Source organism: Coregonus lavaretus (assembly GCF_964263955.1).
Source record: "Coregonus lavaretus genome assembly, chromosome: 5".
Classification (NCBI taxonomy): domain Eukaryota; kingdom Metazoa; phylum Chordata; class Actinopteri; order Salmoniformes; family Salmonidae; genus Coregonus; species Coregonus lavaretus.
Window position 1 is genome coordinate 32,819,844 of NC_139992.1, and position 27,683 is coordinate 32,847,526.

The 27,683-nt window shown below is 43.6% G+C and overlaps 1 pseudogene across 1 annotated transcript in view; it reads right to left on the bottom strand.

Annotated features, from left to right (window-relative positions):
- LOC311129470 (DENN domain-containing protein 2A-like) overlaps positions 1 to 27,683 on the bottom strand; it is a 71,919-nt pseudogene that overhangs the window by 30,010 nt on the left and 14,226 nt on the right. The window contains exons 8-9 of the transcript XR_014615311.1: positions 18,033 to 18,142; positions 16,091 to 16,160 (exon numbers count right to left, since the gene is read on the bottom strand). The product of XR_014615311.1 is annotated as a DENN domain-containing protein 2A-like (transcript). The remainder of the gene's footprint in view (positions 1 to 16,090; positions 16,161 to 18,032; positions 18,143 to 27,683) is intronic.

Sequence of the window (27,683 nt, forward strand, 5' to 3'; positions counted from 1 at the left end):
CAGTGTAAGGCGCCTAGACACCTGCCCAGGGGGAAGTTACAACCTCTCCCCGTTCCACAACGGCCGTGGTCTCACCTGTCGGTGGATTTTGTCACGGACCTTCCCCCCTCCCAGGGGAATACCACGATCTTGGTCGTTGTGGATCGGTTTTCTAAGGCCTGCCGTCTCATCCCTATGCCAGGTCTTCCTACAGCCCTACAAACGGCCGAAGCCCTGTTTACTCACGTTTTCCGGCACTACGGGGTGCCTGAGGATATAGTGTCTGATCGGGGTCCCCAGTTCACCTCTAGAGTGTGGAGGGCGTTTATGGAACATTTGGGGGTCTCGATCAGCCTTACCTCGGGTTTTCACCCTGAGAGTAATGGGCAGGTGGAGAGAGTAAACCAAGATGTGGGTAGGTTTCTGAGGTCCTACTGCCAGGACCGGCAGGAGGAGTGGTCGGGGTATATTTCCTGGGCAGAGATAGCCCAAAACTCACTCCGCCACTCCTCCACTAATCTCACTCCTTTCCAGTGTGTGTTGGGCTATCAGCCGGTTCTGGCACCCTGGCATCAGAGCCAGATCGAGGCTCCTGCGGTGGATGAATGGTTTCGGCGCTCGGAGGAGACATGGAACGCTGCGCACGTCCATCTGCAGCGGGCCATCAGACGGCAAAAGGCGAGCGCCGATCGCCACTGCAGTGAGGGTCCGGTTTATGCACCGGGAGATCGGGTCTGGCTCTCGACCAGAAACCTGCCCCTTCACCTGCCCTGCCGGAAGCTGGGCCGGCGGTTTGTGGGGCCATTTAAAGTCCTGAGGAGATTGAACAAGGTATGTTATAGGTTACAGCTGCCTGTTAATTATCGCATTAACCCCTCGTTCCATGTGTCTCTCATCAGGCCGGTGGTAGCTGGTCCACTCCAGGAGAATGAGGTACGAGAGGCCCCTCCGCCCCCACTAGACATCGAAGGGGCTCTGGCGTACTCAGTCCGTTCCATCGTGGATTTGAGGCGTCGGATGGGGGGTCTGCAGTATCTCGTGGAGTGGGAGGGGTATGGTCCGGAGGAACGGTGCTGGGTCCCTAGGAGGGACATCCTAGATCCCTCCCTGTTGACAGAGTTCCACCGGAGTCACCCAACTCGCCCTGCTCCGCGTCCTCCTGGCCGTCCCCGAGGCCGGGGTCGGCGTCAGGGGGGGTACTGTCACGGATTCTGCCGAGGCTGCTCCTCCTCCTTGCTCGGGCAGGCTTCGGCGTTCGTCGTCCCCGGAGTACTAGCTACTGCCGTTCGATGTTATCGGTGTTTGTTTAGTTTTGTCTGTATTGTTTACACCTGTTCGTCATTATGTTAATTGTTTCCCTTATAATTACCCCTGTCTCTCATCTGTACTTTGTGTGTGATTGTTTTCCCCTTCACGGTTGTCTATTTTGTGAGCGGGTTATTTCCTCCCTGCGTGGAGTTATTTTCTGTGTCCTTTTGGATCCTTTTCGTATTAAAAGTACGTATCCGAGAGTTCTGTGTCCTGCGCCTGACTTCGTTTACCGCATCTCACAGACAGTCGTGAAAATGGGTGAGAAAAAAATTATATTCAATACAATTTTGAATTCAGACTGTAACACAACAAAATGTGGAATAAGTCAAAGGGTATGAATACTTTCTGAAGGCCCTGTATGGTGTGTGTGTGTGTGTGTGTGTGTGTGTGTGTGTGTGTGGATGGTGGAAGAGCTCACGGTTCTTACCGCAGTGAAACTAAAGCAATTGAATGCAAGAAAACGCAAGAAACGCCAAACAAGATACAAAGGATTAGTACAGTCAACTCTACGGATCAACATTCATTCATTCATTCATTCACTCAAGGTAACCATTATTGCTATGTTTGAGGGGCGTAAATAACAAGTCTATTTGCTACCATCAACTCACCTGGTGACATTAGCTACTTAGAATTCTTAGATTTTCCGAAGCAAATTGTCAACAAAAGGGAAGGGAAAGGGGATACCTAGTCAGTTCCACAACTGAATGCATTGAACCGAAATGTGTATTCCGCATTTAACCCAACCTCTCTGAATTAGAGAGGTGCGTGGGCTGCCTTTAAAGTAAGAACTTATTCTCGATTTATTGGAATTCGTTGGATTTGGATGAATTATGTACCGCTGGATTTCTGAAAACGTTTCATTAATTTATTGCACCAGCACACGGATGGTTTGAACACACCAACATTGGGATTTGAAACGCCGACTCACAAAGGAGAATGCCAACAGAGCTGAAGGCAAGACACAAGAAGACAACCGGTTGGTGTATCTTTTTCATTCTCTATTGCATATGCCTACGTTTGGAACAGCATTGGGCTGTACATTGCATTGGGTTACTACTGAGTTGCTGCAAGTGATTACCGGGGCTGGTTGTGTCTCCGATGTATTTTGGATCGTTGGGCATTCGTAAGCATTTGATTGTGAATAATGGACTTTGTGGATTTATGCATTGGATATGTTTTGGGATACGCTTGTTGTGGATTGCAATCAAACCCAATTTAAAATGCCATTATTTGACGAGCTTGTGATTCTGGAAGTGATTATTTTGAAGTTGAAATTGAAATAGATATGGCTTAAAAAAGAAACTTCTCTTGTTGCTACTGCTGCTATTGAATCTTCTGCTCAAGATTCTGAGAAAAGTGAATGGTAAAGATGGTAAGTCAAAGGTTGAAATGGATCATATGAAAGAAAAAAATACCATTAAGCTGACAGCAAAAGGCATGGAATTGTACATTGACACTCTTCAGAAAGGAAGAAAATCAGTTGACTCAAGCAAGTAAAATAATGTTAAATGGATGACCTCATTAAAAACAATGGGAATGTGTCAGGTTCAAAGCAACTTTAAGTGTTTTTGAAGCTATGTGATGATGCACTTGACATGCATGGCCAGTTTATGGATCTACCTCTACCTGACAATGAGGGTTAAAAACAGGATGTGTGGTTCACAAATATATTGATATCAAATGACAAATAATGGTGGATGATGTTAAACAATGGCTGGTGTCCAGATCCCACACCTTAATGCAGATGTGGACCTACTGATTGGCACCAATGTGCCAAAACCTTTGGAACCCTGGGAGGTTATTAATAGTCGAGACAATGGACCTTATGCCGTTTTGACCCTATTGGGATGGGTCATGAAAGAGACTGTAAAAACAGCAAGGAGAAGAATGGATACTCCACCGTTGCTGTTAGGTTGATCTCTGTTGCCAAAATAGAAGAGTTGTTGGTGGCGCAATATAACCATGATTTTAATGAGAAATCCACAGAGGAAGAACTAGAGATGTCAAGAGAGGACCTGAAGTTTATGGAAATAATGGATTGTTCAGTTACACTTCAGGAGGGCCATTAATGTATGGTCCTGCCATTCAAGAGTGATGACATCACCATGCCTAACAACCGCTGTATTTCTGAGCAGCGAGTGCAAAGTTTGAAGAGAAAGTTTAAAAGAAACGAGAGTATCATGAAGAATACACAGCTTTTCTAACTAACGTTATTGACAAAAGGTATGCTGAGTAAAAGCTAGAGATGTGGTGTTTGACTTTGGAGCAGTTTTCAGAAGAACATCCCTGAACAGCCAAATGGTACAAGGTCAAGACCTCACAAATACTCTCCTTTGAGTCCTGACAAGGTTCAGAGAGGAACCTGTCACTTTAATGGCAGACATACACGCCATGTTCCACCAAGTGAAGGTGTCAGAGAAGGATGTCGACTTTATTTCTTTTCTGTGGTGGCCTGATGGAAATGTCACACAGGACCCTGTGGAGTACAGGATGCTGGTGCATTTGCTTTGTACAACATCGTTGCAAAGCTGGTCAAACTATATGCTGAAGAAGAATACTGAGGACAGTAAGACTTTCTTTGGAGCTGATGTGTTTGGACCTGACTGCTATGCTGTCAAAAGGAGGATTTTACTTGTTAAAATTGATTACCAATAGTTGTGTGTTGTTGGTATCTATTCCAGAGGAAAGAATCCAAGGTGACCAGAGAGCTACACTTCAATATATATGACTTACCAGGATTTCACTGGTGTGTTGAGACTGACACGTTTCAATTCAAGACCTCTGTTGAAACACATCCACATACAAGACGTGGCATCTTGTCGGCGTCAGCTCAATATACGACCCCTTGGGGTTTCTATCACTGTTCACTCTGTCTCCAATATTGTTGCTTACAGGAGTCGTGTAGAAGAAACACCAGCTGCACTCAAAAAAAAATGCTGGGTTAAAAACAACCCAATTTGGGTAAATATTGGATAGAACACACGTTGGTTTATTTTGATCTAGCCAGTTGGGTCACAAACAACCCATTATTTTCTTTAAGTTGGGTTGTTGTTGCTGGGTTATTGAGCTATGATCCACCGGGTCAGATCAGAAGACTGGATGCGTGGCTTAGTAGGGGCGTGGCTTTCATAGTTATTTTTGGCCACCCATGAGAGTAAATGTAATTCCGGTTAATCTGTTCCGTTGTATTGTCACCATGTTAAGATTGATCACCGGCACTTTGGTAGTTTTAATATGGTTTACACAAGAGTATACGTTACTATGAATATCCCAATGTTGAGATAGTTACCATGTTCTTATAATATTTAAATAATGTTATACGTTTTTTATTAAAATATTTAATGTGCAAAAATATTGAAGGAAAACTGAAATGTGCAGTGTACAAACTTAACATGATTAAAAGTAATGACATTTAACTCTCACAGTTGTCCAAAAAGAACTATCTGAATGTCACGCCCACAAGGGGTCATATTAGTGTGTAGCCCAAACTGTTCGGACGCTACAGACAGAAGTTGTACCGACTTCAGATGAGTCCCGTGACGTTTGTGGGGTTCGTAGACTCTCACCAACACACCATCGTGTTCGTGAGAGTCTCAGCTTTCCACAGAGGGGTCATAATAGTCTATAAGCAAAACCGTTCGGATGCTACATAGGTTTTCGTTAGAAGACCAATTTTCGGTATGTCTCATGGTCTGACAAACACTGCTCTAGCTCTGCCACCATTCACCGCAGATGCGGAAGGGCAAATCGGAGGATGAGGTGGATTGAGACAAATATATCTCTAACTTAAACTGACAGATTTTGATGGGGGATATTTGTATTATGCTAAATAGATTTCCACGGTGGCGCGGTCATCGACAAAGGGGTTTTAAATTCCTATTGTAATCCCACCAGAGTGGATTCCCACAATCTGCATTCAGCATGACTGCCAGAGTTAAAAAGATTAATCTTGTTCTTTAAAGTTTTTTTTAAAAATTGTTATTTATTTGTAATTTTACCCCCTTTCTCGTGATATCCAATTGGTAGCTACAATCGTGTCTCATCCCTGCAACTCCCCAAAGGGCTCGGGGGAGGCAAAGGTTGAACCATGCGTCCTCCGAAACATGACCCGCCAAGCCACAATGCTTCTTAACACCTGCTCGCTTAACCCAGAAGCCAGCCCCACCAATGTGTCGGAGGAAACACCACTCAACTGACGACGAAAATCAGCGTGCAGGCGCCTGGCCTGCCACAAGGAGTCGCTAGAACGCGATGAGCCAAGGAAAGCCCCCTGGCCAAACCCTCCCCTAACCCGGACGACGCTTGGCCAATTGTGCTTCACCCTATGGGACTGACGGTCACAGCCAGCTGTGACACATCCTGGGATCGAACCCCAGGCAGTAGTGACGCCTCAACACTGTGATGCAGTGCCTTAGACCTCTGCGCCACTCGGGAGGCCCCTTCTTTGAAGTCTTATGGCACACTACACCTAATGTACGAAACAATATATATATTTTTTTTTACATACTCAGTCACAGTTCAAATCACATCCCTACACAGGCTCAGGTGCCTGTGAGGACGGAACATTCATCGACAGAATTCCTTGTAATGCCTGTGTAGAAAAATCATTGAGTCCCAAAAAATGCTCAGCCATTTGCGCTGTGCAGTTGATTACTAAAGTAATAAGTAATAATAAAGGCCACCTTCTTAACATGCAACATGTCAGGATCCCTTTGTTGACAAGGATATCATCGTGTCTCTACTCCTACTACCATTACTTCTTCAACTACACTTTCTTCCACTCTTCTCAAAGCCTCCGTCTCCTTCACCTCCTTCGTCGCTTGTGGGTCAATGCCATCCTATTCAACTCGGATGATTTCTCCCTCGATTGCTTCAGCCTTACCACTCAGCCGGTTGAACCTTTGCTGAGCCAGAGGAAAGTGCTTATTTCCATTGTATGAGTGAGTTTCCAAATTGTGATCAGTATAGCCCCTCATTGTGCTTCTTGTGTTTCCCCGCCAGCTGCTGTCGGGGTACACCGACTCGACGGCGAAAACTTCGGAACTCATGAACTCGGATACCTGTGTCAACACCTGCTACCAACTAGCCAGCTAGGTTGCAATGGAGCCCGCTTGGCCTGGAATAGCTAACTAATGTTTCCATAGAAACTGTGTTTATTATGCTCTTGTCCAGGACAATATTGACAATACGGAGTTCCAATGCGATTGTTTGCAATTGTTTGCTAGCGAAGGATTACAGGAATGAGGTGCCTATGCTTAGCAAACAAATCTCAATTCTGTGCGAACCTATGGGGAAAATGCAAATTGGAACTTTCTCATTCTCAACTCCTATGGCTGGACGCCGCTTGGGCCTGATGGATGTTTCCTCGCCTTGTCATCTGTCCCTGGCCTGTGCTACCTGGAACTTGCCTGCATAGGAAGTCATCTCCATCTGCTTCTCCTCCTCCATCCTGTAGTGAAGTAGATGGAGAACAGCAAGAAGAATGTTCCAATCAGCGCTGGTCCCATGTCACAAGTCATGGAAACCGAAGGCAGCAGCATGCTGCTAAGCGGACGGGAGTGACTGCGAGAGGTTCGGAGAAGATTGACGTAAGGAATAGCTTTGCTGCACTGGTGCCTGATCTACCTGGGTCTTCATTGTTGGGATTGCCTGTGTCTGTGACGGCGGTGCACTGACTCCAGCAGCGGCTTCGTAGTCGAGTTCTGCTCCTTTCCCTCTCACTGGATCTGGCAGGGCAATGCCTGCTGTGGGAGGGCTGGACCTATTGCCGGGAGCCGCGGGAGTACAATATCCTGCTTCTCGAGGGCCCATGAAAGGTTCAACGAATTGTGTGAGGGGTAGGAATGGGCGGATTTCTCCATTCCCTTTTCCGGCCATTGTATTGGGCAGTTCAATGGTGAGAAATGTCTCTGTCCCTGGAGCAAAAACGTTTTGCTATCCAGGAGCACGAGTACAGGACATCAATAAGCTGCTCCCAAACATTTTAAACCAGCATCAGGAAATTGAGTCTATCATAGATAATGTGGGATTCAATGACATTATGAAGGGCAGCTCAGAACAGCTGAAAATGGATTTTAAAGAACTGATTGGGTCACTACTTGACACCAGCAAACACACCATAATATCTGGCCCTCTGCCCTCCCTAAATCGAGGCATTGAACAATTTAGAAGACTTTTAGCCCTCCAAAACTGGCTACGAGACTACTGCAGCTCTATGGGTGTAACATTTATTGACAATTTTGATACCTTCTGGAAACAAAGCTCGTTTTTATAAGGAGGATGGGATCCACCCAAATCATATGGGTTCCTGGATCCTTTCACAGCATTATAAGGCTGCATTGAGACAATGACTTACAGTGCCTTGCAAAAGTATTAATCCCCATTGGCGTTTTTCCTATTTTGTTGCATTACAACCTGTAATTTAAATTGATTTTTATTGGGATTTCATGTAATGAAATAATGAAATAGTCCAAATTGGTGAAGTGAAATTTAAAAAATAACTTGTTAAAAAACAATATACAAAATAAATAACGGATAAGTGGTGCGTGCATATGTATTCACCCCCATTGCTATGAAGCCCATAAAAAAGATCTGGTGCAACCAATTACCTTCAGAAGTCACATCATTAGTTAGATTGCACACAGGTGGACTTTATTTAAGTGTCACATAATCTGTCACATGATCTCAGTATATATACACTTGTTCTGAAAGGCCCCAGAGTCTGCAGCACCACTAAGCAAGGGGCACCATGAAGACCAAGGAGCTCTCCAAACAGGTCAGGGACAAAGTTGTGGAGAAGTACAGATCAGGGTTGGGTTATAAAAAAATATCAGAAACTTTGAACATCCCATGGAGCACCATTAAATCCATTATTAAAAAATGGAAAGAATATGGCATCACAACGAACCTGCCAAGAGAGGGCCGCCCACCAAAACTCACAGACCAGGCAAGGAGGGCATTAATCAGAGAGGCAACAAAGAGACCAAAGATAACCCTGAAGGAGCTGCAAAGCTCCACAGCGAAGATTGGAGTATCTGTCCATAGGACCACGTTAAGCTGTACACTCCACAGAGCTGGGCTTTACGGAAGAGTGGCCAGAAAAAAGCCATTGCTTAAAGAACAAAATAAGCAAACATTTGGTGTTCGCCAAAAGGCATGTGGAAGACTCCCCAAACATATGGAAGAAGGTACTCTGGTCAGATGAGACTAAAATTGAGCTTTTTGGCCATCAAGGAAAATGTCTGGCACAAACCCAACACCTCTCATCATCCCGAGAACACCAAGCATGGTGGTGGCAGGATCATGCTGTGGGGATGTTTTTCATCGGCAGGGACTGGGAAACTGGTCAGAATTGAAGGAATGATGGATGGCGCTAAATACAGGGAAATTCATGAGGGAAACCTGTTTGTCTTCCAGAGATTTGAGACTGGGACGGAGGTTCGCCTTCCAGCAGGACAATGACCTTAAGCATACTGCTAAAGCAACACTCAAGTGGTTTAAGGGGAAACATTTAAATGTATTGGAATGGCCTAGTTAAAGCCCAGACCTCAATCCAATTGAGAATCTGTGGTATGACTTAAAGATTGCTGTACACCAGCGGAACCCATCCAACTTGAAGGAGCTGGAACAATTTTGCCTTGAAAAATAGGCAAAAATCCCAGTGGCTAGATGTGCCAAGCTTATAGAGACATACCCCAAGAGACTTGCAGCTGTAATTGCTGCAAAAGGTGGCTCTACAAAGTATTTACTATTAGGGGGTGAATAGTTATGCATGCTCAAGTTTTCTGTTTTTTTGTCTTATTTCTTGTTTGTCTCACAAAAAAAATGTATTTTGCATCTTCAAAGTGGTAGGCATGTTGTGTAAATCAAATGACACAACCCCCCCCCAAAATCCATTTTAATTCCAGGTTGTAAGGCAACAAAATAGGAAAAATGCCAAGGGGGGTGAATACTTTCGCAAGCCACTGTATCAATGATCCAAGCCCAGCTCAGTTAATCCCTACCATTTGTGTTGCTGAGTTGTCATAATGCTTCAGCAAACATACATTATCCCAGGGGTGTTGGAAGACACAATGTAAGTAAACTAATTTATGTCCCTCTTACTGCCCTGAATGCCTCTGCTGATCCCACAGCTATTGTATGCAGTAATCATGTGCCTATGAACCAGAGTTATACTGCTAGCACTGAGGCGGTGTGCCCTAGTAGGAAGTCCACTGTGTGCAGCTCACCCAGCACTAACATAAATAACATGAGCATGTCTACCTCTGCTAAACTTCCCAGTAAAGCAATGAAAACAATCAAGCATCCCAGGAAAGTGCACGTTAACATATGTAGTTTAAGAAACAAGGTTCATGAAATCAATAATTTGCTGGTAACAAATGACATTCATATTCTGACAATCTCTGAAACTCACTTGGATAATACCTTTGATGATATAGTGGTAGCAATACATGGTTATAACATCTACAGAAAATACAGAAATGCCAAAAGGTGGAGGTGTTGCCTTTTATATTCAGAACCACATTCCTGTGAAACTTAGAGAGGCTCTTATGTTAAATACTTTTGAAGTAATATGGCTACAGGTTCATCTGCCTCACCAAAAGCCCATTCTGGTGGGAAGCTGCTATAGTGCTAACAGTCAGTATCTGGATAACATGTGTGAAATGCTTGATAATGTATGTGATATCAACAGAGAAATGCTTACTTACAAGCCCTTAACCAACAATGCAGTTTTAAGAAAACAGAGTTAAGAAAATATTTACAAAAACAAACAAAAGTAAAAAATAAAAAAAGTAACACCAATAAAGGGGGTACAAGTACCGAGTCAATGTGCAGGGGTACAGGTTAGTCGAGGTAATTTGTACATGTAGGTAGGGGTAAAGTGACTGTTCATAGATAATAAACAGTGAGTGGCAGCATCTTAAAAACAATGGGGGGGGGGGGGGGTCAATGTAAATAGTCCGGTTGGCCATTTGATTAATTGTTCAGCAGTCTTATGGCATGGGGGTAGAAAATGTTAAGGAGCCTTTTGGACCTAGACTTGGCGCTCCGGTACCGCTTGACGTGCGGTAGCAGAAAAAACAGTCTATGACTTGGTGACTGGATGCTTTGACAATTTTGTGGGCCTTCCTTTGACACCACCTAGTATATACAGTACCCTTCAAAAGTTTGGACACACCTACTCATTCAAGGCTTTTTCTTTATTTAAAAATGTTTTACATTGTAGAATAATAGTGAAGACATCAAAACTATGAAATAACATATATGGAATCATGTAGTAACCAAAAAAGTGTTAAACAAATCAAAATATGTTTTATATGCACACTCTTGGAATTCTCTCAACCAGCTTCATGAGGTAGTCATTTCTCTTTGCTTTTCTCTTGTACCCTGGAATGCATTTCAATTAACAGGTGTGCCTTCTTAAAAGTTAATTTGTGGAATTTCTTTCCATCTTAATGCGTTTGAGGCAGTCAGTTGTGTTGTGACAAGGTAGGGGGGTTATACAGAAGATAGCCCTATTTGGTAAAAGACCAAGTCCATATTATGGCAAGAACAGCTCAAAAAGCAAAGAGAAATGACAGTCCATCATTACTTTAAATCATGAAGGTCAGTCAATATGGAAAATGTCAAGAACTTTTAAAGTTTCTTCAAGTGCAGTTGCAAAAACCATCAAGTGCTATGATGAAACTGGCTCTCATGAGGACCGCCACAGGAATGGAAGACCCAGAGTTACCTCTGCTGCAGAGGATAAGTTCATTTGAGTTACCAGCCTGAGAAATTGCAGCCCAAATAAATGCTTCACAGAGTTTAAGTAACAGACACATCTCAACATCAACTGTTCAGAGGGGAATGTGTGAATCATGCCTTCATGGTCGAATTGCTGCAAAGAAACCACTACTAAAGGACACCAATAATAAGAAGAGACCTGCTTGGGCCAAGAAACTTGAGCAATGGACATTAGACTGGTGGAAATTTGTCCTTTGGTCTGGAGTCCAAATTGGAGATTTTTGGTTAAATCCATCGTGTCTTTGTGAGACGCGGTGTGGGTGAACGGATGATCTCCGCATGTGTATTTCCCACCGTGAAGCATGGAGGAGGAGGTGTTATGGTGTGGGGGTGCTTTGCTGGTGACAATGTCTGTGATTTATTTAGAATTCAAGGCACACTTAACCAGCATGGCTACCACAGAATTCTGCAGCGATACGCCATCCCATCTGGTTTGGTTTAGTGGGACTATCATTTGTTTTTCAACAGGACAATGACCCAACACACTTCCAGGCTGATTAAGGGCTATTTGACCAAGAAGGAGAGTGATGGACCTGGCTTCCAAAATCCCCCGACCTCAACCCAGGTGAAGCTGGTTGAGAGAATGCCAACAGTGTGCCAAGCTGTCATCAAGGCAAAGGGTGGCTATTTGAAGTTTATTTAGATTTGTTTAACACTTTTTTGGTTACTACATGATTCCATATGTGTTGTTTCATAGTTTCGATGTCTTCACTATTATTCTACAATGTAAAACATTTTAAAAATAAAGAAAAAACCCTGGAATGAGTAGTTGTGTCCAAACTTTTGACTGGTAGTGTATAAATTCCAGTCATACTTTATCAAAAGCCTTTTCAAATTCATCTATGCATAGCAGGCCTGGTTTCCCAGATTTTTCATAGTGTTCTATTGTTTCCAGTACTTCTCTTATATTATCTCCAATGTATCATCCATGTAAATAACCTGTCTGATTAGAATTAATAATATCCGACAATACCTTTTTAATTCTATGCGCGATGCATTTTGCCATAATTTCTGCATCTCAACACTGAAGTGCAAGTGGCCTCCAACTTTATATTCAGCACTTGGATCCTGTTTCAGTAATAATGAAATTAGACCTTCATGTTGAGTATCTGATAATCTACCATTTTTATAGGAGTGGTTAAAACATGCTAATAACGGTCCTCTGAGTATATCAAAAATGGTTTGGCATACCGCCACTGGTATGCCATTCAGCCCTGGAGTTTTCCCGGACTTAATATAATAATAATAATAATATGCCATTTAGCAGACACTTTATCCAAAGCGACTTACAGTCATGTGTGCATACATTTTTACGTATGGGTGGTCCCGGGGATCGAACCCACTACCCTGGCGTTACAAGCGCCATGCTCTACCAATTGAGCTACAGAGGACTTAAATGCTTTAATTGCATCCTGAAGTTCCTCTTCTGTAATTTGGTCTTTCTGTTAGTTTTACATTATTACCAGAAAAAAATCCATACAATTAACTTCGGTTAGTGGAGATGGAGGAGTCTGAAACGAAAACATATGCTTAAAGTACTTTTGCTTCCTCTTTCAAAATCAAGCTGGCCATATTTGTGAAATGTCCACATGTAGCCTACACCTGTAGGGATATTAGTCCTGGGATTTGTCCCCCGGGAAAGATCTAACAGCAGACGTAAGGAGAGATGAGACCGAACTAGCCAGTTATAGAATATTGTGTTGACAGTTCATATTGTTTCCACTGTAACATATCTTTACATGACTGGTATTACTTCAAGTTTGTAATAAATGCTATTTTTATAAACAGCTTATTGCTATTAAAATTGCTATAACTAATTCCTTTTTCCAAGACAAGTTTTGACCACACACACACTCTTGCCACAAATGCACTCACACACACAGACTCACTCAAGACAAGATAATTAAACGCACACACCAAATCTTTACTCTGCTGAAACATTCGGAACAAAGAGCCTGAGTTACAGTGTGTAGATCTCCTAGACCCAATCACAGAGGACGACGCCCGAGCAGCATGGACCAACCAGAAGACCAGATCTGCCAGACTCAACCTACTTTACAAATAGTATAAAACATATGTGAACTGTTTTTTGGCGCTTTTTCTGGAGGTTCCCTATGAGCTGAAAGAACGAGACCGTGCACGTTTTGTACCAGACATTTTTACTCTGAATAAACTGCCGCTTGTCATACAATTTACCACCTAGTCTGAATCGATCCTTGACCGACCCACCCTTCTCATATCCCGTTATCAACAAGTTGCAAGCTACTTTAGTAACAAGGTGTTGTAGAACGAGTGTCTCATGAAACACATTCCAGACATGGGTACTTCTTGCTATCTTGGCATACCTGTGATTTGACAGAGAAATATTAGCTAGCTAGATAGGCTATCCAGCTGTAGCAATCCCCAAGCTATGCTAGCTAGCTAGCTAACTGCTGTCAGGTTGGCTAAAAACAACATAATCTTGAGATGGCGAGTCAGTCAGGACAGGAGAAGTTCTCAACTTCAAAACTTAACTCTATAGCAAAGCTAGCTTAGCTTACCTCGCTCTCATTAAGTTACTCACTACTGCCTTTGTTTGTGTGTTGTGATTGAATGGCAAAGACACTCCCAAGAAACACCCACATTAAACCACACTCCAAAGACAACTCGTTTGGGCTTCAGTAATAGCCACTGCATTTCTTAATGAGCACCGGAAGAAACACATGCGGAATCAGTGAGTGCAGTTCACCTTTAACACAGGCTCGTTCTATGAAATAATATCAGTCAGTTAACATGACCTTTATGAATTATGAAGCCTTTATGTGTTTTATGTGCTTGTTTTGATTACATAAATTCTTCAGAATTCACAAAAAGTGATGTTAGCTGATGAAGATGATCTCATAGAACAAAACTCATAAGATATCCTAAGCCTGTGTTTACCACAGATCTTATTGTCTGTGTTTATCCAAAAACCCTACAAAAAAAAACATTAATTTCTCCATATGCTTTGGCCAATGTAGTGCCTACAAAAAAAAGCCATTACTATTGCTCTCTATTCTGAATGTAGATTGTGGGAATCCACTCTGGCTGGATTCCAATAGGAATTAAACATCACTTTGCAAGCCAGCATAATGTGAATTGATGCTGGTTTTGCAAAGGCTGGTCACCAGCGAGAACACAATGAAGGCTGGTCACCAGCGAAAACACAACGAAGGCTGGTCTGCCAGCATAACCAGCTGGACCAGGCTTGTCTGCCAGCATAACCAGCTAGACCATGCTGGTCATACCAGCTTGACCGGCATCCGAACAGCACTGACCAGCATAGAACAACATGGACGAGCTTGAAATGTATGCTGGTCTATGCTGTTTTTTTCAGCAGAGTGAAAGACACAGGATGTTTTCACAAAAATAAGAACACACACAAGCACGCAGGCATCTATAACACAATACTCACAGTAACGCGCACACACACACATAAGCGCACACACATGCACATATTCCAGCTGAATCCATCTCAGGGAATAATTGTTTCCCACCAGTCCATCTCTATTTGCAGTATCATGGTTATTTACTCAGCCGACATCATAGATAACCACTTCCTGTCAGTGACTCTGTATTGTCTGGATGGTACACTATATATACAAAAGTATGTGGACATCCCTTGAAAGTAGTGGATTTGGCTATTGCAGCCACACATTTACATTTTAGTCATTTAGCAGACGCTCTTATCCAGAGCGACTTACAGTTAGTGAGTGCATACATTTTCATACTGGCCCCCCGTGGGAATCGAACCCACAACCCTGGTGCTGCAAACGCCATGCTCTACCAACTGAGCTACAGAGGGCAACACCTGTTGCTGACAGGTGTATACAATTGAGCACGCAGCCATGCAGTCTCCATAGACAAACATTGGCAGTAGAATGGCCTTACTGAAGAGCTGAGTGACTTTCAACGTGGCACCGTCATAGGATTCCACCTTTCCAACAAGTCAGTTCGTCACATTTCGGCCCTGCTAGAGCTTCACCGGTCAACTGTAAGTGCTGTTATTGTGAAATGGAAACGTCTAGGAGCAACAACGGCTCATCCGCGAAGTGTTAGGCCACACAAGCTCAAAGAATGGGACCGTCGAGTGCTGAAGCGCGCAGCACATAAAAATAATCTGTCTTCGGTTGCAACACTCACTACCGAGTTCCAAACTGTCTCTGGAAGCATCGTAAGCACAATAACTGTTTGTCAGGAACTTCATGAAACAGGTTTCCATGGCCGAGCAGCCGCACACAAGCCTAAGATAACGATGCGCAATGCCAAGAGTCGGCTGGAGTGGTGTAAAGCGCCATTGGACTCTGGAGCAGTGGAAACGCGTTCTCTGCAGTGATGAATCACGCTTCACTATCTGGCAGTCTGACGGACAAATCTGGGGGACAAATCTGGGTTTGGCGGATGCCAGGAGAACGCTACCTGCCCGAAATGCATAGTGCCAACTGTAAAGTTTGGTGGAGGAGGAATATTGGTCTGCGGCTGTTTTTCATGGTTCGGGCTAGGCCCCTTAGTTCCAGTGAAGAGAAATCTTAACGCTACAGCATACAATTACATTTGAGACAATTCTGTGCTTCCAACTTTGTGGCAACAGTTTGGGGAAGGCCCGTTCCTGTTTCAACATGACAATGCCATTGTGCACAAAGCGAGGTCCATACAGAAATGGTTTGTCGAGAACGGTGTGGAAGAACATGACTGGCCTGAACAGAGCCCTGACCTCAACCCCATCGAACACCTTTGGGAAGAATTGGAACACCGACTGCGAGACAGGCCTAATCGCCCAACATCAGTGCCCAACCTCAACTAATGCTCTTTTGGCTGAATGGAAGCAAGTTCCCGCAGCAATGTTCCAATATCTAGTGGAAAGCCATATTAATGCCCATGATTTTGGAATGAAATGTTCGACGATGAGGTGTCCACACACTTTTGGTAATGTAGTGTATATGTGTACTGAAGGAATACATGCTAAAGGTAAATACATTAGACTGTTTCTGTTTACCAGTAGACGACGACAGTATCCAAACCTCCTGCTTCCATCTTCGCCAGTCAAAACAAAAGAGAACATTTCACTGTGGGAAAATAAAATACAATATATTAATGTATAATATGCTTATTGGATTCTGATATAAACCTCCCAGCAAACGTGCTCACATTGGCATGATGTGGGCACAACGCGGGCAAACATATTGGCCCCATGTAGGCTGCCCACATTCGGCCATTATGCCGTTGCTCAACGGCTCCACGTTGGCCCCCAAGGCATTGGCCCAGTGTGACCCAGTGTGGGCAGCCCATATCTGGTGAGGGCAGCCCTCACTTTGCCTGAAATAAGCCCGTGTTTTCCCAGCAAACATGTCCACATTAGAATGATGTGGGCCCAATGCGGACACAAATATTAACCCCATGTAGGCTGCCCACATTGGGTTGATATGCCTTTGCAATTTCATAAGGCTGTATTTATTTATAATGAATTCATTACAATTTAATTCCATGCATACATTGCATAATTGTCAAGACTTAAAGGTATTAAGGGATCATGTTACATTTTATCAGAAGGATAACCAAGTTGTTATTTTCATAAATATATTTTAACAAAAGAGAAACTGTTAAGTTTCTCATATGTCACATTTGGCACTTATTTAAGTATTTTAATAGACCTCATCATTGGCAGTGTACAAGATCAAAAAACATGTTCTTATCACACAACAGAACACAAAATCACTGTCCAGTGTCTTCAGATTTCTATGAAATATTTATAATATGAGTGAAATAGTTTTCCTTCCAAAAATGTATAATTAAGTATGTTAAAAATAAGCTTTTCTGTGTTGGAATGGTGTGGGCGTTCCACAGCAACAGAGTAGACCGCTGACTGGCCAGCTCATCTATGAGGAAATAGCAAGCATTTTTTAAATGGTCTGTTTGAGATACAAGTTTGAGGTGGGGGTTTTTTAAGTGTTTTTTTCCCCCTCCAATTTATGTTTTGCCCAGAAATACAAGTATAGGATGAGTCAACAACATTATTTTGTTATGAGTTAACATAATATGAACATTTAAAAGTTAGATTTTCACTGGACAGTTACTATAAACTTGCCTGAAAAGAACTGTGTGCAAACCACGCCCCACAAATATTGAAATGAGCCCCTGCCTCTAGCTGGACTTGGTGTGCGCTGGCCTGTGTTGGGCTGTAGTGGGCTAGCCTGTGTTGGGCTGTTGTAGGTTAGCCCGTGTTGGGCTGGTGTGGGCTAGCCTGTGTTGGGCTTGGTGTGGGCTAACCTGTGTTGAGCTGTTGTAGGCTAGACTGTGTTGGACCAGTGTGGGCTTGGTATGGGCTAGCCCCTGTTTGGCTGGTGTTGGCTAGCCTGTGTTGTGCTGTTGTAGACTATCATGTGTTGGGCTGGTGTGGGCTAGCCTGTTTTGGGCTTGGTCTGGCCCTTGTTGGGCTGATGTGGGCTAGCCTGTGTTGGATTGGTGTAGGTTAGCCTGTGTTGGGCTGATTTAGGATTGGTGTAGGCTAGCCCATGTTGGGCTGATGTGAGATTGGAGTAGGATAGCCTTTGTTTGGCTGGTGTAGGCTAGCCTGTGTTGGGCTGATGTGGGATTGGTGTGGGCTAGCCTGTGTTGGGCTTGTTGTGGGCTAGCCCGTTTGGGGCTGGTGTGGGCTTAGTGTGTTGGGATGATGTGGGATTGCTGTGGGCTAGCCCGTGCCCACCTTGCCCACTGAATACCGACATGGGGTCATGTTTGCTGGGCCGCATAGTCTCCAGGGTCAGTATTTTGGTTTATGAGGCTAATAAGAGTAAATTATGGTACAGATCCAAGATCATTAAAATGAGCTAAATACATTTAATCTATAAAGCACTTTTCTCAAACATAAGAACTGTGTATGAATACAAAGACATGTAGGCTATATTAGATTAGTGTATTATGAGTGTAATCCTGCTGACCTGGGATAGTTCTCTACTGGCTTCAAGTCCTTAGCATCAGGGAAACAGAACTGGGGGATGATCCTTAGCTGGTCCTCTGTCTCCCTCATGAACTTGAAGCTCCGCTCCAGCTGCAGACAGAGCAGGGCAAAACAGGATTAGAATAAGTCTGGGTCAAAAGATGAAATCCAGCAAAAACCGTGTCTAATCCCGACCCAAATCAACGCGTAGCCGTTAACTTCTAAACTCTTTCCTGAAGACCCATTGCAGATCTGAGAGGATTACCCCATGCTAAGCCAATTGGAAGGTTAAGTGGAACTATCAACAGATTGCTCACTATCCTGTCCCTTTAAAATTCAAAATATATTTATACTCCCCAAAGTGGAATTCCTGTGCAGCATAATTTTATATCTGTAAATCGAAAAGGGGCTAGGTCAGGACACATTTTCTGTCCAGGCATTCAAATCAAATCACATTTTATTTGCTACGCTTCGTAAACAACAGCTGTAGACTAACAGTGAAAGGCTTACTTATAGGTCCTTTTCCAACAATGCAACAAAAAATGTAAATAGTAACACGAGGAATAAATACACAGTTAATAACAATAAAGAGTAAAAGTGACATGGCTATATACAGGGAGCACCGAGTCAATGTGCAGGGGTACGAGGTACTTGAGGTATCTATGTACAAATAGGTAGGGGTAAAGTGACTAGGCAACAGGATAGATGATAGACAGTAGCAGCAGCATATGTGGAGTGTGTGTCTGTGTTTGTGACATCAGTATGCATGTGTGCGCAGGCTATAACGCGCCTTCAGAAAGTATTCACACCCCTTGACTTTTCCACATTTTGTTGTGCTAAAAAGTGGGATTCAAATGGATTTAAATGTTGTTGTTTTTTGTCAACGATCTACACAAAATACTCTTTAATGTCAAAGTAGAAGAAAAATTCTAACATTTGTAATACATGAATGAAAAATAAAACAGTATCTTTAAAAAAATAAAAATATTGGGGGGTGGATAAGCTTTAATATTGCATATATTTCCCTTCATTAATTTCCCCTAACCCTACCACCCCTCCCCTAAATAGAGTAAACTAATGGACTACAACACTTAAGCTTCTACATCCAGCTCATGCATACACTATATACATTTTACGGACACAGTATATTTTACATTAGTTATCTTTTGTTTGTTTTTAGTCCCATCCTTCAGCTAGCCTCAACCCCTCCCATCTACCTCTGAAGACCATCCAGTTTTGATTTCTATTTGCCATATATTTTCAACTGTGCTGTGCTCTTTCACAAATGTTTCACAAAATAATCCATCTCCTTTCGGATTTGTTTGGACAATTTACATATTCTGATAAAATTATTGTTAATTAATATCATAACCCCTTTTGAGTTTCTTTGCCCATGGGAGAAGTACAAATCAGTCCTTTTCCCACAAAACTTTATCTAAAATGTTTGAATGAATTTCCTCTAAACAATATAGATTATATTCCTTCTCTTTTAGTTAGGTACAGTGTAAATAATGATAGTCTTTTCTTATTATCTGCTAAGCCAATACAATTATAACTGGCTATACTTATTTCACCATTTACCATAATGAGATACAAGTTTTAATTATATTTATAATAATATATGTTTGTAAATGTACCATTAAAAAGTACCATGATGATTGAGTGTCCATATAGCGGTACCATGATATTTGCACTACTACTGAGTAAACCTCCAATTGTTCTCCACTATTCCACCTGCTAAAACCTCCCCCCCATCCCAAGTTGGGTTGTCGTCCCAGTGACTGGCAGACCACCCCTGTCCACCTGGGTCCTAGGGCCTTTGAGAGATTGGGAACCACCCTTTAAAAAGAGTGCAAAGTGCCACCTACAGAACAGAAGCAGATTAACAGCCAAAAGCATTTCCAACGCCCTCACCTCGATTGTATTGTATACTGTTATTTAAAATATATATATATATATATATATATATATATATATTTTGCATATCTTAATATATTTTCACAATTAACGAATAATATGCATTATGTTGTGACCATTTTCCCAAGCATCTCTGAACAGTCAGACCTTTTGATTATTTTGTGCCACTAGGGCCACAATAATTTGCCCCCTCTCTGATTGTCCGAGTGTGACCCCCTCCCCATGGATTACTGGGGTCACTGCTGCTTTAGTGGGTCTCTAACCGCGTTTATCTTTCTGTCTTGGCTGCGTATAGACTACTTGCAGTAGGCCTATAAAACAGATAAGGACACTCAGGTGGGTGTCTAGGGTATAGGGTTGGGGAACGTTCCATCATGATAGGACAATAAATGAATAGACTATATTTGTGATTTATTTTAAAATATATATATCCCATATGTGCACAAAATTGAAAACTCTGTCACAACTCCTGCTTGCAGACACACACGGGCTCTGGCATTTGCAACCATTTTCCTTTTTCAATCACTTAACTCACCACACTTTTCCAATCACAAAAAACACTAATATCTTGATTAGATAAGTATTGAACACCTGGATTGTGCAACACTTGCCCGTTACTCTTTAAAAAATAATTCAAACTCTATGAAGTTGTTGATCATTGCTAGATAACCATTTTCAGGTCTTGCCATAGATTTTTCCAGAAGATTTAAGTCAATTGTAACTTGGCCATTCAGGAACGGTCACTGTCTCCATACTGATAACTGTATGTGTTTGGTACAGAGATGAGGTAGTCATTAAAAATTATTGCACACAGGGTGAGTCCATGCAACTTATTGTGACATGTTGAGCAAATTTCTACTCCTGAACTTATTTAGGCTTACCATAACAAAAGGGTTGAATACTTATTGACTCAAGACATTTCAGCTTTTCATTTTTAATTAATTTGTAAACATTTTGAAAAACATAATTCCACATTATGGAATTGCGTGTAGGCCACCTTTCTTGGGGTCCCTCAGTCTTTTCATCTTGGTCGTTCGGCCCAGAGTAACATGGCGCCTCTTCGCCAACAACATTTCAATTTGGCTCTTCCTCTTGGCCCTTCAGTCAAAAATTATCCATGGGAGGAAGCGCACTTGGCGCGGAACGCCTTGACAAAATCGTCAAACTTCCGCATCTTTGACCCGTTCCAGGTAAGCCAAACGACACTGAGACGTTCTTAGCAGACATAGAGGACACCTTGGATGGCTACTCGAACGCTACGAATACTGACAGGCTTTACCTGTTGATGTGAACGTCCAACAAACACGTGACAAGGTTCATCCGTCTACAACAGCAACACGTGCAAAACAACTACGCTAAACTTGCCACAGCTTTGAAAATAGAATTCAGTGGTTATGCGACTCACAAACACAACAGCTCGCTGGCTAACACTGTCAAACAAGCTCGGAATGAACACCCACAAGCCTACTATCATAGGCTTCATTCAGCTTACTTTGGCATGCTCACTGAAACAGGAATGGAAGAGCTATTACCATTCAAACAAATGTTTCTGTCAAACATGTATCCCAACTTCATTAACTACTTGGGCCCTACTGCCCACGTTGGTTTGCCAATCTCGGCACTCCGAGAGCTTGCGAGCACAGCTTTTGATGCATCCAAAGCGGGCCGGTCTAAGAGCCCGGATATCTCGGTTTTCAAGAGGGTGCAATCACTCCAGTTGGAGGGTGCGGCATCAGGGACAAGAGCAGAAGAAGATGACGCACCAGGTGGGCGGCTACCACGTACATACCACACCGATGACCACCGTAGTAATGATAGCTACAAAGAACGTCCCCAACCAAACAGGCCCCGCAAAGGTCGATTTGGCCACTACGTTCCTGCATCTAACCCTCACAAATGGTCAGAGAACAAGGGTAACAAGCGTAACAAGAGTAACAAAGGGTTCGATGACGAACAAAACGTAACCCAAAGCTCTCTAGAAGCTCTGATAATAGATGTACTGCAGCGATTTTTTTTGGGAGAAAGACGGAAAATATAAATCTAGGCGTGAAATTGCCGGAGAATGGGTCCCCAGAAATTAACACCATTTGCCAGGTCGGAAACGTTCACCTTAACCCCGACCTCACTCAAATCCCAGTCCAGTGCCCGCTCGATCTAGACACAAGCCCATGGGCTTTGTCTAGAGACCATGATATAGATGTTGCGACGCACAAGTTAAGCAGCGTTGCAACAGCTGATTCCTCTCCGATTCCGATAGAGGACCCACTGGGTCACGAAGTACAGCAATCTGTCTTAAAAATTGACACAGATAACTCACCACTCCGTTCTGCCAACCCACTCCACTTTCTTGGCGATATGACAAGGAAAAACCGACTCCAACAGGCCCTACCTCAAAGCTGTCTAAGAGGACTGTTTGACCTGTGATGCACTGATAGATTCGGGTTCGACTATTTCCCTTATATCTCAGACTTTGCTGGATGAACTCAAAAGGGCAGTGGACCCAGTGAAACATTGGTTAAAAACTAAACTTCGAGGTTTCACTCAGGCTACCTCGCCTCTTACCAAGCGTATCCTACTAAAACTGAACTTTGAAAGTGTGTCACTTGTCCACCCTGTGTATGTGACTAGCATTTACACCGAGCAGATGCTGATTGGGATGGATTTAATAGACCGTTTGGTACCACTGATGGATTGGAAATCTAACCAAATCTGGTCACAAATCGCAATAACTCAGCTGACACCACCACCTTCATCGAAGGCTACACGCAATACGTTATGCGACGACGACGGTTTGGCATCATCAACTGACATGCCCCCAGTGAACTTGGTAATGAGTCCGCAATTTGTGGCAGATGACAGGGTGACTAGTTCAACTCGGAAACTAACCGAACATGAGGTTTTCCTATGTAGCTTGGGTGAATCACCAGCCGATACATACCGCCCTCTACAGATAGACGGCGTGTGCCTAAACGGCACAATGGTTGAGGATGCCATACTGGCAACCTGCTCCGAAAGATCTGCAATCAGTTTGGAAATGTTCAACAACATTTCAAAAGCGTCTAACTGCCACCCCCTGGTTCCGAAAACGTTCAGATTCCCACTGGGAACGACTCCTCAGACGACACTCACCGCTTTAGGGGTATGAGCGCTATCGATCTGCATTGGAAACAAGGAAGTATTTCACTATTTACTGGTTGTCGTGAACCTCCCGCATACAGTCTATGTGGGAGCGGACATTTTGGTGAGATTGGGTGTTAAACACCATACCATACACCAAGTTCTTTGGTCTTTGACCAGTGTTGCCAACTTAGCGACTTTGTCGCTATATTTAGCGACACATTTTCAAAAAATCGACTAGCGACAAATCTAGCGACTTTTTCTGGTGTTATTGGAGACTTTTGGAGACCCAAAGCACTCACAGGCGGCCCAGTCCTCGCGCAGCAGTCCCTCCCAGCTGCAGTCAGATGTTCACCCATCCGCGTCCAGACTGCAAATCAATCGCGCATGCGCGAAGCCGCTGCTGGCTGATCCCGCCCTGGCTTACATTCAGGATGGGATGTAAATGTAAAATGTTCTTTGTCTAAAATAAATCACTGCATTTGACTCACACAGCCTCAGTCACCTCGTCCACTGTGTGTGTGCCTCTCTGTGACATAAGCTAAACATCTAGCTGGCTAGCTCATCATGTCTCAGTCTAAACTGTGCACTCAAAAATAAAGAAAGGAGTGGGAATCAAACCCTGAATTTAAAGGCTGGTTGAAGCCGTTTATTGGAGATGATACACGGGCATACTGCCTGTTCCATGCTGGCATGTGATCACATTGGAGAAGCATGTAGAGCTGCTTTCTCAGACTCCACTTCTGCTACCCACTTCAAAATGCACAGGACAAAGTGCACAGAAATGATTAATGGTGTGCTAGCACCATACTTTCTGAAGAATTTGGTCGCAGATGTGGGTGACCAGCGTTTCAGCCTCCTCCTCGATGAGTCCACGGATGTAAGTGTTTCTACGTACCTGGGGGTTGTGATAAGGTACTTTAGTGACACCAAGCAGACAATTGTATCAACATTTCTGGGGCTTGTTGAGTTGGAGGGAGGAGATGCCAAATCTATAGCCCGTGCTGTTGTGGCTTTCCTCGAAGTGTTGTCTTAAAAAAGTGAAACTCCTGGGGATATGGACTGACAATGCCTCTGTTATGACGGGGATTAACAATGGGGTCCATAAAGTGCTGAAGGAGGAGTATGGCCTCAAAGATCTGGTTCTTATTCGCTGTGTGTGCCACTCTCTGCAGCTTGCTGTAAGTCATGCTTCCAATGACACCATCCCCCATAGTGTGGAGTACTTGGTACAAGAGACTTATAACTGGTTTTCAGTGTCTCCAAAGTGCAGGGAGCCCTACAAGGCCATATATGAGACCATAAACTGTGGGGAGAAACCTTTACAGATAACCAAGGTGTGTGCCACACGTTGGCTCTCCATCGAACCCGCGGTTTCACGCATTTTGGACCAGTGGGAGGAGCTTAGGCTGCATTTCGCAGTGACCAAGTCCAGTGAACACTGCTACATGGCTGAGGTTTTATACTCCATGTACAGTGATCCTCAAAACATATTGTATCTCACTTTTTTGAAGTCAGTGCTGGGTGAGGTACAGTTGGCCATCAAGGCTTTTGAGGGAGAGCAAGTAGATCCTCTTAAGCTACTTGACAGCTTGGTTAGCCTGATCAAGTCTGTGAGCAGCAGGGTGCTGAATCCCCTGGCAAATGTTGATGTACTCAAAGGGCCAATAGATGGATACATCAGTCCCAAACTATACCTTGGTTACCTTTTTGAGTCAAAGGCAGCTGAGCTCCACCTTGCGCCTGAGGATGAAAACAATGTCTGAAAGCGGTGTGTAGCCTTCACCATCTCCCTCACTAATGAGTTGAGGGTGAGACTGCCGGACAACATCGAAGCATTGCAGTGCATGTCAGTTTTCAATGTGGAGGAAACTCTAAAGCACAATAAGAGCCCTGGAGAAATAGAAAAAATAGCCAAGCTCCTTGGCTACTCCCCTGCAGAGATAGACAAGATTGTCCAGCAATGGCGTGCCATCCATCTTAGTAAATGGAATGAGACAAAAAACACACTGGGCTTCTGGAGTGAGATTTGGAAGTTCAGAGATGCAGCTTATATCAATCCGTTTCAAGAACTTGCCATGGCTGCTGTGTCTGTGTTGTCCTTGCCACACTTGAATGCTGAAGTCGAGAGAGTATTCAGCCAGATGAGTGTGGTAAAAAGCAAACTTAGAAATCGGATGTCCTTGCAGACCCTTAACTCCATCCTGTACATTCGATATGGACTGAAGCTGTCTGGTGAGGCTTGCTATGAGCACCAGCTGCCTGATAATGTTTTGCAGCTTATTGGCACATCAGCTGCTTACTCATTTAAGTCAGCTCCCTCAGTTGCTGAACCTGCCATAGAGAACCTTGACCAAAATGACGATGACCCACTCTTTCTGTGAGCCAGCACAGCCTGTGTGTGTGTGGAGGGGGGTCTAAAAAACAACAACAATTAACCTGAATTAGGGCCAGACTTGTTACTATCATTTCCTTACATTGCCATTGACAGTTTTTCTCTTTTTGGTCCATTTAGATTGTTAATGTAGATTGTATACAAAAAAATGTAAAAAATGTTATGGTTGAAAATGTTCATGTTTTACTGTGACTTGTTGTAGGCTCCTAAGTGGACCATAAGGTTAAAAACCAAACCAAACTTTTTTTAATTAAAAAACTAAGTCATTCCGCCAGAGTGTCTCTTTTGGGTCACTTTTGCCGGTCCCAAGCCCGGATAAAGGAGGAGGGTTGGAATTGTGAGATTTAAAAAAACAAGAATCGACAGAAGAAAGTTAATTTGTAGCTCTAAACATATTTAGGGTGTTTTTTATTCACTTTTTTGTGTCTCCCACAACGTTATTCCTCTCTCCTACAGCGTCCATCACATTTTACATGCACATGGCCAATTATGCAAATTAGCAACTTCTAGTGACTTTTAGGACAGCCAATAGCTACTTTCTTTACTGAGGAGTTGGCAACACTGCTTTGGCGCAGCCAGCCCAACATGCCTTGTCTTTCGACCCTGTGCGAATAGCATCCGGGCAGACTATTTCTGAAACTTGCAACATGATAACTGAGTCCGCCGTGGTGATACCGGCAAGAACCACAGATGTTTCTATAAGACTGAACCTGGCGCCCGGCTACCAGATGGAAGGCACCACTGTGTTCTTCAAACCCTTGCCGCAATTATTCGAATTGGGGCTAACTATCAATGGTAACCCGCTGTTGGAGCTAAACGCCAGATCCGCTTGCCTCTTTGTGCAGAATCAGACTCAAGCGGATATCCCCATTCCTTGGCACATTCAGCTAGGAACATTGATTGATTACTCATTCCATGATTTTGAACTTGTTCCCATGATTGGGCCTCTTCCTTCCTCCCTAGACCTATGTGGTGAGGAAGGGATGTTTTTTTACTTGTCCGTCAAAGGCAATCGCAATAACTCCCATATTGCCACTGGACGACACATCAGCTTTCAGGCTGGATGTCGATTCTGACAACGACGTGTTGATATACTCCATCGTCACGGAGGATGATACCGCATCTTCTTCTGCAAGTGAAGTATAACAGCTAATGATTCCCCCACCATTGACAAGCTGTCACCACCTGATGAAGACCTTTACAATGCTGCTGAACCATATCCTGGATTCCATGCACAGGTACTACAGCTACTGACGGTTGCAGACGCACTTGTCAATGACACTGAAAGACATCAGTTGCGGGACTTATTTAACAAACACCGAGAGATCTGGTCAACAGACTCGCTGGATTGTGGGTATTCATGTGGTGCGTATTCCTACGGCACCCGGAGCAGCTCCTACGTTTGTGAGACAATACAAAATTCCGCTTGCAGCGTACTCGGCGGTACAAGATATTATCGACTCCCTATTAGCTAAACAGAAAATCAGGGAATGTAACAGTATGTACAGTGCTCCCGTGTGGCCTGTGTTGAAACCAATGGGTAAATGGCGTCTTACCACTGACTATAGACAACTCAACAAGCTGGTTCCGTTGTCTCGTTGGCCTATGACACAGCTCGACCAAGAGTTGCCAAAGGTGACAAACGCCAAATACTTCTCCACTGTCAACGTGGCGAATGGTTTCAGGACCATGACAATCGACCCTCGCGACCAACACAAGTTGGCTTTCTCTTTCTCGAATAAGCTCTTCACGTTCAATCGTTGCCCGTTCAGGTATTCGAACTCCCCCGCAGAGTTAAACATCTTCCTGCACAAGGCAATGCCAGATGCAGCCACCAGGGGAATTATAATCTATGTGTACGATATTCTCATGAGGAGCGAGACTTGGTCACATCACCTCAAAGAGATTGACCACGTTCTTAACCAACTAGGAATGGCAGGGGCTAAGCTGGATATCATGAAAGGACAATGGTGCAGGACCAAGGTCAACTATGTTGGACTTCTGGTGGGTGCAGAGGGTATCCTGCCACAATCTAGCAGATTCCAAGCAGTCCGCAACATCAAAACGCCTGCAAACCTTCATGAGGTACGCAACTTCTTGGGACTATGTAATTACTCCCGTCAATTCATCGAAAATTATGCCGACTTGTCAAAACCTTTGACCCGTCTTCTTCAGAAAGACACCCCGTTTGTTTGGGATGCCACTCACGACGAAGCTGTGACT